Consider the following 16,400-nt stretch of genomic DNA (forward strand, 5'->3'; position numbering starts at 1 on the left):
CTAAATGAGCAGTCACCTCACAGTGCTTTATGCAGCAGGGTAAGTAGAGAACCAGGCTATCTTGCAGTCAGAGTCTTATACAACAGGAAAGTCAAATACTAGCTAGTGACTTAGTGATAGCTATCCTCCTTTTTATCTATGGCCATAAAAATCTTCCCTGCAGTGTAAAATAAACAATGCCATGGGAAAAGAAGCCAAAACAAGCAGGGATATAAATAAAACTTAGGAGTTTTGCAGACTGGTGAAGTGCTTTCATTCCCAATTTTTTTCTTTTTAAATAAAAAAAGTGATTTCTAGTTTCCAAGTTGATAATACTTTTCTAAGAATGCATAAGTGGAAATGGTATAGGTAGCAGTATAAAGAGAAAAGTAAGAGTGAAGGAGATGGTTGTGTGTGTGTGTGCAATAAACATGCTTAGAGTAATTCACACAAAACAAAGAATTGTTTTTTCCAGCCAATTCAAATAATTTTTCTTCTTTAGGTACAGAAAGAATACAGAAACCACTCAGGTCAAAATTAAGGTAACTGGAGTTGATATAAACTTCTTTACTCATAAAGAACCAAATCAAATCACTGAAGAGGCTGGGCACGGTGACTCAGTCCGTAATCCCAGCATATCGGGAGGCCAAGGTGAGAGGAATCCCTGAGCCCAGGGGTTCAAGACCAACCTGGGCAACTTAGTGAGACCTCGTCTCTACAATAAATCACAAAAACTAGCTGGGTGTGGTGGTGTGCATCTGTAGTTCCAGCTACTTGGAAGACTGAGGCAGAAGGATCACCTGAGCTAGCAGATCAGGGCTGTGGTGGCCATGAGTGTGCCACTGCACTCCAACCTGGGTGACAGAGTGAGACTCCAACTCAAAAAAAAAAAATCACTGAAGAATAAGAAAATCTCTGTTTCTCAGAATGAGAAAATGACATGTAGTTATTTGCTGAAAAGGAAAATGTACAAAAACCCCCCTAAAATATCAAAGGAACAGAATGAAACGTTTACTTTTCCATTGGTGACTGGTTAATGAACACTGCTGCCTCAGTGTAGCATTATACCTTCTTTGACTCATTGTTGAAGTACTCTTGCATAAGCAGCATAGCCAGCACAGGTAAGACAAGGCTGATGTGGTCATCAACACTACCGTAAAGACAGTACAGGGAGAACAAGTCAGGGAATGAAAATAGATAATGTAGCTTAGAAAACAACTGGCTCCCAAGGCTCACAAACTCATAGTCTGTGGAGGTCCTCATCTGTGTTGTTGCTGCTATTCACCATCAGCTAGTACAATGCATGGTCCAAGAGGCATCCAGTGAGTTGATATGGAAAAGACTGATGGATGCACACATCTTTGTGGAACTCTGGGGTTTTAATAGTTGACACCTTGCTAGTTTGCAGGTTTTCCCATACAGCAGTGGATATCTCCTAACACCCAACACATGAAATTCCATTTTATCTTGTTCCCCCAAGCCAAAATTAGAAGAGGAACACTCCTCTTCTGCCAATAAACCAGTGTTTCCCAAACTTGTAAACACATGCCACTTTTGACAAACATAAACCTCAGACTTCTGCTCTGAGACTGGCATCAGTTGGTAGTCACTACTTACAAACTGCAACATATTGCACAAACGTTCTTCTCTTACCATCTCTATAGGTGTTGAGATAACATCTTGAAGAAAGTACAACTCTTTTCACTATTTTCTATCAGAGCTACTATGCTAATCTAAGTCCAGCTTAGTGTCCTGTCTTAGGGTTCTCTTTCCTGAGTAACCAACAATAGAAATGACTTTTACCTCCAAAAAGAGAAACCCCTGCTCCAGAAAGTTATGTTTGAAGACATAGAGCTATCTAATACATGCTGTATTAGAACAATATCACAATACTCCCAAGAGATATGTATACACTTAAAGCATCAGGGGCACTGCTTCCAAATTGATGGTCACTGTGATTCAGCAAGGTGATGATTCAACCAATATTTGGCAACAGGTCTTGAAAATTCTAGTCCATGTTCTATTGACTCCTTGTGCTGCCCCTCCCCACGTGCTATCTCTCTTATTTTTCTAGCATTGCCTCCATTCTGATGAATACTTTGCATTTATAACTAGAAACTAAAGCAGAGCACAGTGGCCCAGCCGGTACCTTGTCTATTCTAGAGACCATAAATGGTTTATTGACAAAGGCAATATGAGCATCTGTGTTCAGAGCAAGGAACTCCTGTGCCTCCTCGCTGTTAGCAATCTCAGGAATGGCACAGAGTTGCTGCAAAAGTAAAATACAAAAGAAATTTTATTTATTTATTTTTATTCTAAATATATGGGATACAATTCAGGGTGAGGTATACAAATGTTTATTATGCATGTGTCCTTGTTGATGAGATGTGTTTCTCCCTCCTTTGGAAGTTTCCCTCGACTACCAATCCCACCCTCCTTCCCCTCACAGTTTTCCTATTGCCAATCCCTTTCTTATAGTATTATAATAATTGTTCAAGTTCTGCATATGAGTGAGAACATATGGTACTCTGTTCTTTGTTTCTGTGATAGATCACTGAGTATGATAGACTCTAAATCCATCCAAGTTGCTGTGAAGTTCATATATTTGTCTTTCTTTATAGCTGCATAATATTCCATTGTATATGTGTACCACATTTTTTAAAAACCTCTCCAGCTTCGATGGGCAGCATAGTTGGTTACATGTTTTTGCTATTGTGAATAGAGCTGCAACAGTCATACATGTGTAGGTATCTTTTTTGTAGAATGATTTGAGTTCCTCTAGCTATATTCCCAGTAGGGAGATTGCTGGGACATATGGAAAGTCAATTTCTAGTTCTTTCAGAAATCACCTTACTGTCTTCCAAAGAGGTTGTAGTAGTTTGCATTTCCACCAGCAGTGTAGAAGCGTTCCTTTTTCTCCACATCCTCACCTGCATCTGTTGTTGTTTGTTTTATTAATGATGGCCACTCTTACTTGGGTTAGGTGGTAGTATCTCAATGTGGTTTTGACTTGCATTTCTCTGGTGATGAGTGAGGCTGAGCACTTTTTCTTCTGTCTGTTAGTTGCCTATATCTCTTCTTTTGAGAAGTGTCTGTTCATGTCTTTTTCCCACTTTTTAATGGGACTGTTTGTTTTTTTCCCTTCAGCACATTTGAGTTCCTTGTAGATCCTAGATGCTAGGCCTTTGTCAGATATATAGCTGGCAAATGCTTTTTCCCATTTTGTAGTCTTTCTCCCTGCTCTCTTGATGGTTTCTTTTGCTTTGCAGAAACTCATCAGTTTGCTGAGATCCCACTTGTCTACCCTATTTCTTATGGTAAGGGCACTTAGGGTTTTGATCAGGAATTGGTTGCCAGTTCCAATCTAATTACTATTTTGAAAGTAGTAATAGAGCCACCTTGGTTCTTGACTTACTGCATTTTTAAAGGGTGAAGGTGGCTACTAGGAATAGTCATCTGATACACACAGTAGTGCATCTTCTCAGGTCTTATTGAGGTCTGCCCCTAATTCACAATTTAGGGACACTCCCCCAGTTGCTTTATCATTTAACTCACTATGTTTTCTTCACAACAATATCACTGCTGACATGATCATTTTTATTGATTGATTTGTCTCTTTGATGCTTATTTGCCTAAAATGTAAGCCCCATGAGAACAAGAAATTTCTCCACCTTGTTTGCCACTGTTCCTGTTATTTGTACCAGTACTGGCATAATAGGGCCTCAGTAAACACTTGAGTGAATAAATAAGTGAATAAATGAATGAGTGAATGATAGAAAACACTTTCAGGTTTAAAAATATTGCCTTTATTCTGGTTTTATTTTTAAGTTGCTAAATGTTGTGACTGAATGAGATGGTAATTTGAATAAAAAGCTTATGGGTTTTCTGTCATTTTCAATGAAAAACTGTGGTAAAGAAATGTTCTCTACCTTTGTAGAAATTCAGTGCTGTTTTTGCCTTTTGGTTTGGGACATGGAACTCCTCTTTATGGAATTAGGAACTAATCTTGGGGGACAAAGAGGACTTTTTATTTCTCTGTATATTGCTCTGTGGAACTCAGAAGAGAAGTGCTCCCTTTTTCTGTCCAGTGACTTATTCAAATGTCACAGTCTTTTATTTTAAAAAGCAAAACTATTATATACCTTACACTTTTGGTCTATGTAACAAAACAGTTAAGCAAGATGAGGCATCATCAGTGGCCATGTGAAACGAAAGGGATGTACAGAGAAAGTATGTGATGCAATTGCTGGTATCATCCTCATTAACTGTACCATCATCCTCTCACCTCTCAGAACCACCAGCACTCCCAAAGCATCCTATCCTGGTTCTATACTGTTATAGGGGAACAAATGTAAGGGGGTGATCCTAGAATACCATTACTGTGTGATAGCCAATCTCAGAATCTCAGAAGCATTCCACACTCTGTAAATTATTTGTGGGGAAAGGGAAAATGCTGCCTGTTGTTTTAATGTATTAATTCTGCTGGATGCTGGAACTTTATTCCCACGACCCCTCACTTTTTCATTACCAGCCTCTCAGGTATCCCTTCTTTATTGCAATCATTTTATTGTCCTGGTCCCAAGCCAAAAACAAAACAGACTCTCCTAGGGTCCATCATACTACCTAAGTATACACTGATAATAGAGTAAATGAATATAGAAGTTTACTCATAAAAATAGAAATATTTGTTGGGGTTTTAAATGTGTATGGTAAAGACACCTCTGGAGGACTGTAGCTCGAATGCATTACAGGGATGTATGTGTGTATTTTTCTTTCAAAATCAGTTTTATTAAGGTACAATTTACATACAAAAAATGTTTCCATTTGAAGGGTACAGTTTGATGACTTGACAAATGTAAGGTACAGATTGTTTGACAGAAAAATTAGATACAACTTTTAGTTATCTTATATGGTAGTCCATTGAAGTGTTGTGGTTATAATTTGGAAGAAATAGGAAAATATGGGCCACATGGGGAAAGATGAGACCAACCTAAATTAAAGTAGCAGTTCTACCACTTGCGGTTCTTGCTTGATATGAAAACTCTTGAGGTCCTGATTTTTATTGTATAGTCGAGCCTCTTGGAATCATACAATTTCTTCCAGTTATACAAAAATATAGATCTTTATACTGCATATTTTCTGAGGGTAGTTTTCTGTGGTGATTTTCTTTTAAAGAAAATTGAGTAAAAGTTATGCTTGTGGAAAAATAATTTACATTCAATTTAAAACATAATTGTATTGATTGTGTTCTCATTTGGAATAACTGCAAGAAAAATCACCTGATCTAATACATGTTGGGTACCATTTACTAGGAATCTAGCTGGAAGAAAACCCCCCAAAATAAAAAAAACTCTCATTTTGATTTCAGTGGTTAACAGCTGTTGAGTGAATTTTCCTGTGCTATCCTTCACTGCGGGAAATGATATGTTGGAACTTTGGCTCCTTTGATTTCCTCTCTTCCAGAAGTCCAAAGAGCAAGGATTGTGTTTTCTAAATGTCTGCTTGGCCTAGCTTATGTGGACAGAATTTTTGTTTTTTTAACATTCAAAGTGGGTAAAACTGTGATTGCAAAATAGATATGTAGGTAACAGACAGAAACATTTGTTTCCTCTTTCTGAATTTTTTTTTCCATTTATGCCATAATTACTCTTGGCTTTATGGGAAAATTTCATACCGGAACTTGGTATACTTTTATAGAATGAAATAGGGGACTGCAGTTCATTTTTTAAAAATGTTTTAACTTACTTTTTAATGGTCCAAATAAATATGTTTCCTTGATCAGTTTTGATCACTTCTGATGCTTTCTTCACTGATTTTTCATTTTATGCCAGTTTAAAAAAATATGACAAACTATAGCTTGCCATATAGCAATAAGTAAATAGTGTTAACTTCCTTAGGTTTAAGACTACTGGAAATGCTTGAGAAAGACAAGAAATATGTTTTTTATGTCTTTGTTTTATGAATCGCAGAATCTCTGTTTGTTGGTGGGGAGGGAGGACAGAGAGATATCCCCTGAGGATAGAGGAGGAATTCTTTCCACTCGGGTTAGGATCATACTGTAACCCACATTTGCATCCTGCCTAGCAAGGCTTGTTACAAATAAGAGAAGAAGCCGGGCTCGGTGGCTCAGCCTGTAATCCCGCGCCTTTGGGAGGCTGAGGTGAGTGGATTGCCTGAGCCCGCAGGTTTGAGACCCGCCTGGGCAACTTGGCAAGACCTCATCTCTACAATAAATCAAAAATTAGCCGGGCATGGTAGCACACACCTGTAGTTCCAGCTACTTGGAAGGCTGAGGCAGAAGGATTGCCGGAACCCAGCAGGTCGATGCTGTGGTGGTCGGGCATGACCACTGCCCTCCAGTCTGGGTGACAGAGTGAGACTCCGACTCAAAAAAAAAAAAAAGAGAGAGAGAAGAATGGATAGTTGTAATTAGGTGTTGAAGTGGGCTTCCAAATAGAAATGTGTCACAACTTTATTTGTCCCTAAAGTAAAAATTAGAAGTCAGAGTAGGTCAGCTAGCTATTCTACAGGTATATCTCATCCTCCAGGAAGTCACTTGATTGTCTCATGTCATTGTGTCCTTGCTGTACAAGTGCTGTCCAGTAGAACCATAATGAGAATAAAGAACGTGAGCCACATATGTAAATGTACATTACTTAAGTGAAATTAATTTTGGCAACATATCTTATTTCACTCGTATTCAAAATATTTTTTTAAATTTGTTTAAGAGACAATGTTTGCTATGTTACCTACACTGAATTTCTTGAACTCTTGGGCTCAAATGAATCTGCTGTCTCTGCCTCCTGAGTATGTAGGACTATAGATGCAGTGCCATCCCTGTTCACTGTATCATTTTAACATGTAATCTATATGGACAATTATAAATGAAATATTTTACTTTTTTGGTAGTAAATCTTTGAAATCCAGTGTATAATTTACACTTATTAAGCATATCAATCCAAGCTAAGCTACATTTCAAGTGCTCAGTAGTCACATTTGGCTAGTGGATATGATATTGAACAATTTGGCTCTACAAAATTTGATTCCATTAAAATCTCCATTTTTAAGGTTGAATTTTTGTACTTTGCAAATGTCCTAAAGGTGTAAGTGTAGACTAGAATGATAGATTCCCAAAACTTTCCAGCATCAGGTTATTCAATGACATCTTAGAAGTTAAATATTGAGGTTTTATGTGATAGTATAAAGAAGGTAGGATAGAAATTGTATTTTTTTCTAGTATTCACAGAGAGAAATTGTTGACTGTTAATTGTTGACTGTATCATCCATGTCTTACAAAAAAAATAAATTAAAACAAAAAGAATAGGGGGAAAACAATTTACAAAATGTTGAAGTAAAATAAATTTAGGCCTGAATGATGATGATGATAACGACACTGATGGCAACAACCACCACGACATGGACGACAATTTAAGTGAAAAATGCTGTGATAAACTCTACAGACATCTCATTTGATCCTCACAACAAAACTTTGAAGACAGCACTTTTGTGATTTTTTTCATAATCCCCGTTTCACTGATGATTAATCTGAAAGTGATTAAGGATCTTCGCAAAGTCACATAGAAAGTGAGTGTATGCAAGCCTACAGATTTTGGATTCTGAAACCTATGCTCTTAATCACTCTTCTCTACTTACTCCCTTGCTCTTTTATGCCTCCATGATTGCCTTCAAAATTGGACTTGGAAAAATAACACAAATGAAGAGGCATTGCCGCTAATTCCTAATCAATTGCAACTATTCTGCTATTTACTGTTTACTCCCTCAAATTTTCTTTTTTTTTTAAATTTTAGATTCAGGGGGTACATGAGTATTTATTACATGGACATATTGTGTAGTGGTGGGGATTGGGTCTCAGGTGGCCCATTCCTCAGATAGTGAAAACTGTGCCCTCTAGGTAGTTTCTGAACCCTAACCCCCTTAGCCCCCTTATTGGTGTCCCCAGTGTCTATTATTTCCATCTTTGTGACTGTTTAGCTTTCACATAAGAGTGAGAATATGTAGTTTTTGGTTTTCTGTCTTTGAGTCAGTTCACTTAGGATAATGATCTCCAGCTCCATCCATGCTGCTGCAAAGGGAATGATTTCATTCTTTTTTATGTCTACGTAGTATTTCATGGTGTATATCTACCACATTTTTGTTATCCACTGATCAGTTGATGCACATTTAGGCTGATTCCACATCTTTGCAATTATGAATTGTGCTGCATTGCACATGCAGGTGCAGTTGTCTTTCCTATATAGTGACTTCTGTTCCTTATGGTGGATACTTAGTAGTGGGATTGCTGGATCAAATGGTAGATCTACTTTTAATTATTTGAGTATTCTTCATACCACTTTCCGTAGAAGTTGTACTAATTTACACTCCTTCCCACAGTTTCATCAGTAGTCTGAAATGCAGAAAAAGGTTGGAGATGTAATCAGTGATGCCCAGTGGCTTTTGTGTCACCGCAGTGGAGTTGGTGAACACCACTCTTCGAGCTGAGGTGTGATTATCCATCTTCTGCTTACATCAGTGCCACAGCATGAAAAGATTATTTTTTGTCTTAACCAGGTAATCTTGCCAGGAGACCCACAAACTCACTTTCTTGTAATTTCTGCTATTTGTTTTCAACTCTCAGTTTCAACACTCAAAAACAATTTCTTGTTGAGCACCTAAGTGTTCCATTGATAGTTATGGTACATTGACCAAGACTTAAATTTCTGTTGTTTCTATGAAGTTCAGAAGTAGGTAGATCTTCACTTACTATTCATAGATCAGATATGTACAGATCTGTGTTTCAGATTTATGTTTTTAGATATCCATGGTATTTTTATCCTGTGCATTAGGTGTTTGTGTGATAGTGTTTGGAGAATCTAGTTCAGTGTGGATGTGATTGATCCTACTTTCCTGTCTTGGTTGTCGTCCAACCCCCTCATCCCTCAGTATTTGATTGATTTACTTAGATTTAAATTTGGTTACATAAAGATATGTTTTGGATATTTTGAAAGTCTTACTTTCTTTCCAGTCCATAAAATATTGAACTTGTTAGTTTTACAATTTTGTGTCTACAGGGGATTTTAAGCTATGTTGGAAAACTAGCCATGCTTCCTTCTTATGTTTAATGAGCAAGATATTTTGGGATGAAAAAGTTCCTCGGATGTGACTGAGTTTTAATTAAGTTATACATAAGCTTATTGAACAAAAGCTACAGTAAAAAGATACTTTTTTAATGGCTAGTGTATAATTCTCGTATAATAGATTAAATAATCTACACAAAACAAAAACATAACAAACCCTGAATAAGTTCTGTCTAAGCAGAGTTGTTATGCTTACTTGCAGAATTCTGTTTTCTCAGGAAATGCATTTAGGTTTAAAAATTTTCAAAGACCCAGATTTTCACTAAAATTGAGACAGCACTATGTTATTACAAAAAAAGTAGAATTTAAAGTTTCTCTTTTATATTAACAGTTCTAGTTTAGTGACGTACGTCTCAGGACCTACCTAAATGGGGTCCTGAGACCTATCTTCCTGATTTCAGTTCCTTTTTACCCCTTCTTCTGTTTGTATTTTTGTCTATTCCAGCCTCTTCATCTGTAAACTGTCATTTAGAAATTTTCTTTGTTTTGCTTGTCTTTTTCTACCTATCTGTCTGATAGGTGTTAGCCCTCCAGATCCTGAGAAAAAGTAGATGACATAATTATTCCAAAATGCCATATTCTTATCATATGCTTACTTTAAAACTCCTTCAACAACTTTAAAAAGCTCAAATCACCTGGTCAAAATTTCAGAATGTTCTAGTGTATACACAATTGTTAAACTACAAATGATAAAAATGCTAAAGCAACTGGGCCCCTGGCTTTTTTTGTGATCATCACATACTACATTTAACCCTCCACACTCAAGTTATTTTCTGTCTACACCTCTGATTCTTGCATTTTATTCTCCAATTCCCCGTTTCCACTGATTGACAGTTCCCCTCCTTCCCAGGCTTCCATGCCAGTCCCCAAGGTCACCTCTTTCCTCTGGCTCAGCAGGCTTCTTCATTCAACCTGGACCTGTTGTCAATCATTTCAGCAACACTCTCATGACATTTGGAACCCTGTAGTCTCTGTTTCTAAAGTGTCACTATCTTTATTCAGTGTCATTTCATAGCTGAAACATTTTTATTGCTGCACATTGTTTGCCTTCACCTTAATTTAGAAGAGACCTTTTCTCTGCAGGCGTGAGGAGCATGTGTTTTGTGCTTTGTTGGCACTTATCACACTGCACTCTTTGGATTATCTCTGGATCCTTAACTTCTTGGACCCTTTCTTGGTCACAAAGGTGCCTAATGAGTGTCTGTGGAGAGACAGGGCTAGGCAGGGACTCTGTGAAGTATGTGAGGTTTTTTTTTTTGATTGTTGTTTTGGTTTGATTTCAGTTGTTGTTATTGTCTTGATTATTCGAATTTGTTCTATCCAGATAAAGAAAATAACTGGGATGTGTGTGTGTGTTGCGAGTGGGTGGGGGGTGGGGGTGGGAGGCGTCTGTTATAGAAAATCTAACAATCTAATATTTTATAATTTAAATTTGTGTATTCTAGAGATAGGGTTCTCCTCTGTCACCCAGTGGTCTTAGCTCACTGCAACCTTGAACTCCTAGACTCAAGGGATCTTCCCTTTCCACTTCCCACATAGCTGCCAGAAACATACCATCATGCCTGGCTAATTTTCTGTTGTTGTTGTTGTTTTTGATAGAGACTGGGTTTTACTTTGCTGCCCAGGTTTGTTTCAAACTCCTGGTATTAGGTGATCCTCTTGCCTTGGCCTCCCAGAGTGCTGGAATTTCAGGTGTAAGCCACTACACCTGGCTGGTATTTTTAAACAAAATAAAGTTTGTCCTGGGATTTATGCATCTATGTGGTTCTGTTTGGGTAGTGAAGGTTTTTATTTTGCTGGAACAGTGCAATAATTGTTGCATTTAACAGAAGTACACTAAATCCTTTCACAGTCCTGTGTCTTCAGATAGTATTCTCATGTAAGTAATTACTTACAGGACCACATCTTTATTATTTTCACTACTTTTCTATAACTTGAGAAAACTCTGACATTTTACTCTTAGTGCTATTCACCTGGTACTCTAGCAAATAAAAAATACATTATTCATTGACAGTGTGAGTAAATCACTGCAATTCTTAATCCCTTAGCACTCATAGCTACGAATGAACAAATTGATGCATAGTTGAGTTTGTCTTTTTTCTTTTATACTTGTGGTAAATTAGTGACTCAACTGAGAATTAAATCAAATTCTGATTTTTCAAGATTATCTGATTAGTTAATCAAGCATTCTTCTTTATATTTGGCAAAAGAGTGATTAATAATGCAATTTGGATATTGTGACACATTGAGTGTTTTTTGGTCTGTTGTATTTAAAAATGGTATTTATGGTATATCTCACTGTATTATTTTATGAAAGCTTAGGAAGAAAAGCTTTTGTGCCTACTAAATCCCCTTTGTTAAAAAACTGTAAGGCTGAGTGCGAAGCTCTCACTTCTAGCACTTTGGGGGGCTCAGTCAAGAGGATTGCTTAAGTCTAGGAATTCAAGACTAGCCTGGGAAATGTAGTGAGAACCCATTTCTACCACAAATTAAAAAGTTAACCAGGTGTGGTGGTGCTTGCCTGTAGTCCTAGCTACTTTGAAGACTGAGGTGAGAGGATCACCTAGGCCCAGGAGTTCGAGGCTGTGGTGAGTCGTGATCACACAACTGCACTCCAGCCAAGGTGATTGAGTGAGACCCTGACTAAAGAAACAAAACAAAACTATACATTGGTGACAGTGTGCTTTTCCCAAATTAAAACTGTAGCTACTTTAAATGGACAGAAAGGAGTATTTTCTGCTGTGTTTGCATGTGTTGAGATTCTGTGTTTTCTCCATATAATAATCACTAAGCAATGTTCTCTCATAGAACTGATCTTTATTTAAACCATGAAAATAAGAATAGATTTTGGCATTTGATTAATGTAGCAACTGCATTCATTTGAAAGTTGTGTGGCCTAAAGTGGATGCTGTGCTTCGAGCATGGCAGGACAGGGTTTCCCTCGCCTGGCTACCTGCTGTGACTCTCCCTTAGAAACATCCCATGGCACTGCCAAGTCAAAGTCAGAAGTTCAGTTCCGGGAGCTCATAGGGATTTTTATAAAGGGTTTATATCTTATGGCAGCATTATCTGTTTAGTCTATCTTGATTTTTGAACTTCTGTCAGTGTTTTATTATTATGAGGGATTGATTAGAGAAAAATAATTATGAGGAATTTTTGTGAGGAAAAACATCCTCCTGGAAACATTCTAATAATTTCTATTCTCAACTTATATTTTTGTAGTTTCTTTAAATGTTTATTTCTTAAATGAAATTTTATTGTTTAGCTAAGTAGTTCTTTTCTTGTGAAAAGTGAAATAGCATTTTGGAAGCACTCAGACTAGAAACTTAGATGTTATTTTTGACTCTTCCATCTTTTTTACCAGGGTACATTAATTCTTTTCTAGAAAATCTCCTGAATCCAACTCCATTTTCCATCCGTTGCCACTCTTACCTTCTCTTTGTTGGATGTAATTAGGCCTGCAATATTTTTCCAATTAGTTTTTGATGACCCAAACCTTCCCCTTTCTAGTTATTTCTTCACATTGCTTTCTTTTTTAAGTGTAAGCCTAATTATGTCAGTTCTTGTCTCACATCTTTTCATGGCTTTTCATTGCCCACAGAGAAATCCCATTCCTAATTCTGATACTTCACATCTTTGTTTCTCTCATATTCCTCCCATGGGTTCCATGCTTGCCCATGGCTGGTGGCCTTCTTTCTATTAATAATATTTTTAGAAATTTGATATCTATACCATTTTTTAATATTTTCTGGAGGTATTTATACCCAATAAAATCTTCACATTAATCATTGCTACCATTCTCTTGCTTTTTTACCTTCTTTCCTTGGAATGTTACCCTTTTGTATAGTCTATCGAGTGTTCGGAAACAAGCATTTATTTTATACTATCACTGAAGCCAATGTGTGTGTGTTCTTTGTCTTCTCTGTGTACTTAACATACTGCATTAATCTGGGCTGAGAACAACTTCCTTGTGACATAGTAACCCTTTGTCTCCCTCTATGCAATAACTGTAATCATGTTTGTACATCATTTTACTATTTATAGAGAACTGTCATATTTGTTAATTTATTTGTTCTGAACAGTCCTGTTAGGTCATTGTAATCACTGCCTTCAGCTGATAGAATAAAAAACTGAGGCTTGTTAGGGTGAATGGCATGACTGAATACCTCCCAGTTGGCTGCTGACTCCTCTCCAGGGTCCAGCTACCTTCCTTACCACCCTGTCATTTCTGTACTTACTGGTCAAGGCTGCAATTGCTCTGGATACCAGAATATGCTTCATTAATTTTAATCAGCATTTGAATTATTTCATTTGATTTCTCCAGCATTTCTATTAATTGGACAAGCTTGGCATTATTGCAGACAAGGACAGTGCAAATCAGGAAGGTTGAGTGACTTTTCCCAGTTTCCAGAACTAATGATTTTAATGAGACAAAAACAAGAACAGGTCATCAGACTCCTAGCCCACTGCCATTCCCATTGCTCCAGATAAATGGCAGGGAAAGGCCAGTTAGGAAAGCTTATTCATGTGGATTCCTGTGGTATTATCTCCAGATGATAAGGGTCTGAAGTTGTCTTCACTGAGTAACCTTTCTTCTCCCTGGTAGACAAGAGGCAGGAAACTTTTTGTCTTTATAGATCTGTGTCTTGCTTTTACACAAATATGGAGGTGGTGGAGAACTTTCCTGAATCTGCTACTTAAATTGTAACAATCCTTCCTATTTTACAGTGGCATCTTCTGGTGTCCCTTGGTATCATTTCACTCATCCTGCTCCTCAGTAATTCTCAGGTCCTTAGCCCATGGAAGGAGGGCTACTTCTAAGACTCCTAACTAGTAGGAGCCAATATTCCAAGACACCACTGCAGTTTTGCTCCATAATCTATACCCATTGTTTAATCAGTAAAACAGGTTGACTGTGGAAACAGTCTCTCTGCAGAGTATCTTAAGTGTGTATGTGGTGCAGCAGGAAGAATCTGGAGTGAGCAAGTAGAAAGTAGAGAGTCTGACTTCATTATAATTGTAAAGTCATTTTCCCCCAGGATTTCCCATTAGTTGTCATGTCTGTATGAACCTTGGTTTGATAGTGGGTTTTTATGTAATATAGCAGTGGTTTTTCCTATGTCACACCTGAATGGTCCTGAACCTGTGTTTATGAAGTTGTGCATGGGTAGTATGTTTTGTCAAGGAGATGAAAAGTTTCAAAGATGGATGGCTTTAGGTAGTAAATACCAAGGTATGTTTCCTAATTTGTGAATGATACTACAATAAATTGTATTATAGGAATGATGGCATGGTATACTGAAGAAACAGGGAACAGAGAGTCTATGGGTCGGCATTCCCACTGCACTGATAAATGGTTTTCTGATCCTAACAAGTTTCTGACTTCTCTGACTCTCCATTTTCTCATTTGTCAAATGTAAAATAAAAACATTCTTACAGAGCAGCTGTGAGGCTCACAAATCAAGACAATAGAGGAAGACTCTGCACATTTCAAAGTGCTATTCATGCTGAGAGCAGTGGCTCCTGCCTGTAATCCTGGCACTTTGGGAGGCTAAGATGGGAGGAGGATCACTTGAGCCCAGGAGCTTGAGACCAACCTATAGGCAAAATAATGAGACCTTGTCTTACAACAAATAAAATTAGTGCACGCCTACAGGCCTAGCTACTTGGGAAACTGAAACCAAAGGATTGCCTGAGTCCAGGTTGTGGTGAGCCATAGTCATGATCATGCCTCTGCACTCCAGCCTGAGAAAAAGACTGTGACTCCAGCTCAAAAATATATATAAAAAAGAAGTTTAAAAAAATTTCTGTTTGCATATTATTCATTTTAATAAATAGTAACTATATGCCGGTCTCACACAGAAGAAAAGGAAAAAAGAACAACAACATACTTCACAAGAGTACAGGCAAAAGATTAAAAACACACATGAACCAACTCCAAAAGCAAAAGAAAGACAACAAACAAACAGGAACAACAACTCTGTAAGAACCTTATGACAGGGATCAACTCTTGCATTTCAATTATTAGCCTAAATGTGAATGGACTAAATGCACCACTGAAAAGACATAGAATGGCAAAATGGATAAAATATCATCAGGCAACAATTTATTGCCTTCAAGAGACTCACCTCACTAGAAAGGACACCCACAGACTCAATGTAAGAGGATGGGAAACAAACTTTCAGGTGAACGGAATACAAAAGAAAGGAGGAGTAGCAATCTTAATTTCAGACAAAATACCCTTCAAGCTATTAAAAATCAAAAAAGATACAGAAGGCCACTACATAATGATAAAAGACTCAATCCATCAACAAGAAATATCTATCCTAAATATATATGCACCCAACATAGGTGCACCAACTTTCATAAAGCAACTTCTAGGAAAACTAAAGAAAGATATTGACTCCAACACCATCATAACTGGGGACTTTAATACCCCACTAACAACCCTAGACAGATCATCAGGATAAAAAATCAGCAAGGAGATCCGGAACCTCAATGTGACTTTGGACTAACAGACTTAATTGATACCTACAGAACACTCCATCCAAAGACCACAGAATACACATTCTACTCATAACCACATGGAACATATTCGAAGACCGACCACATATTCGGCCATAAATCAAGCATAAGTAAATTTAAAAGGACCGAAATTCTACCATGCACCTCCTTGGACCACAGTGGAATAAAAATAAACATTGACACCAACAAAGTCCCCCCAAAACCCACAAAGACATGGACACTAAACAGCATGATGCTAAACAACTCCTGGGTCAATGATAAAATCAAAACAGAGATCAAAAGATACCTGGAAACAAAAGAAAATGAAGAAATATCTTACCAAAATCTCTGGGATACCCTGAAAGCTGTAGTAAGAGGAGAATTTATATCCCTACAAACATACATGAAGAAAATGGAAGGAACAGAAATTCACAACCTAAAAAGCCACCTAAAGAAGCTGGAAAATCAAGACCACAAAAACCCTAATTTCAGGAGAAGAATCTAGATCACCAAAATAAAAGCCCAAATCCAGGACATAGAAGACAAAAAGATAATACAAAAAACCAATGAAACAAAAAGCTGTTTCTTCAAAAGGATAAACAAGATCGATGGTCCCCTAGCTAGATTGACCAAGAAAAAATGAGAAAAAAACCAAATAAGCACAATCAGAAACACAAAAGATAAAGTCACATCTGACCCTGAAGAAATACAAAGATCATTAGAGACTACTACGTACACTTGTATGGAAACAAACTTGAAACCAGAAGGAAATGGAAGACTTTC

At 37.4% G+C, this 16,400-nt stretch overlaps 1 pseudogene; it reads right to left on the reverse strand.

Annotated features, from left to right (window-relative positions):
• LOC103275221 overlaps nucleotides 1-16,400 on the reverse strand; it is a 32,684-nt pseudogene that overhangs the window by 5,828 nt on the left and 10,456 nt on the right.

The sequence above is a fragment of the Carlito syrichta genome, unplaced genomic scaffold (genome assembly GCF_000164805.1).
Source record: "Carlito syrichta isolate Samal-C Ts95f unplaced genomic scaffold, Tarsius_syrichta-2.0.1 Scaffold315363, whole genome shotgun sequence".
NCBI classification, from domain to species: domain Eukaryota; kingdom Metazoa; phylum Chordata; class Mammalia; order Primates; family Tarsiidae; genus Carlito; species Carlito syrichta.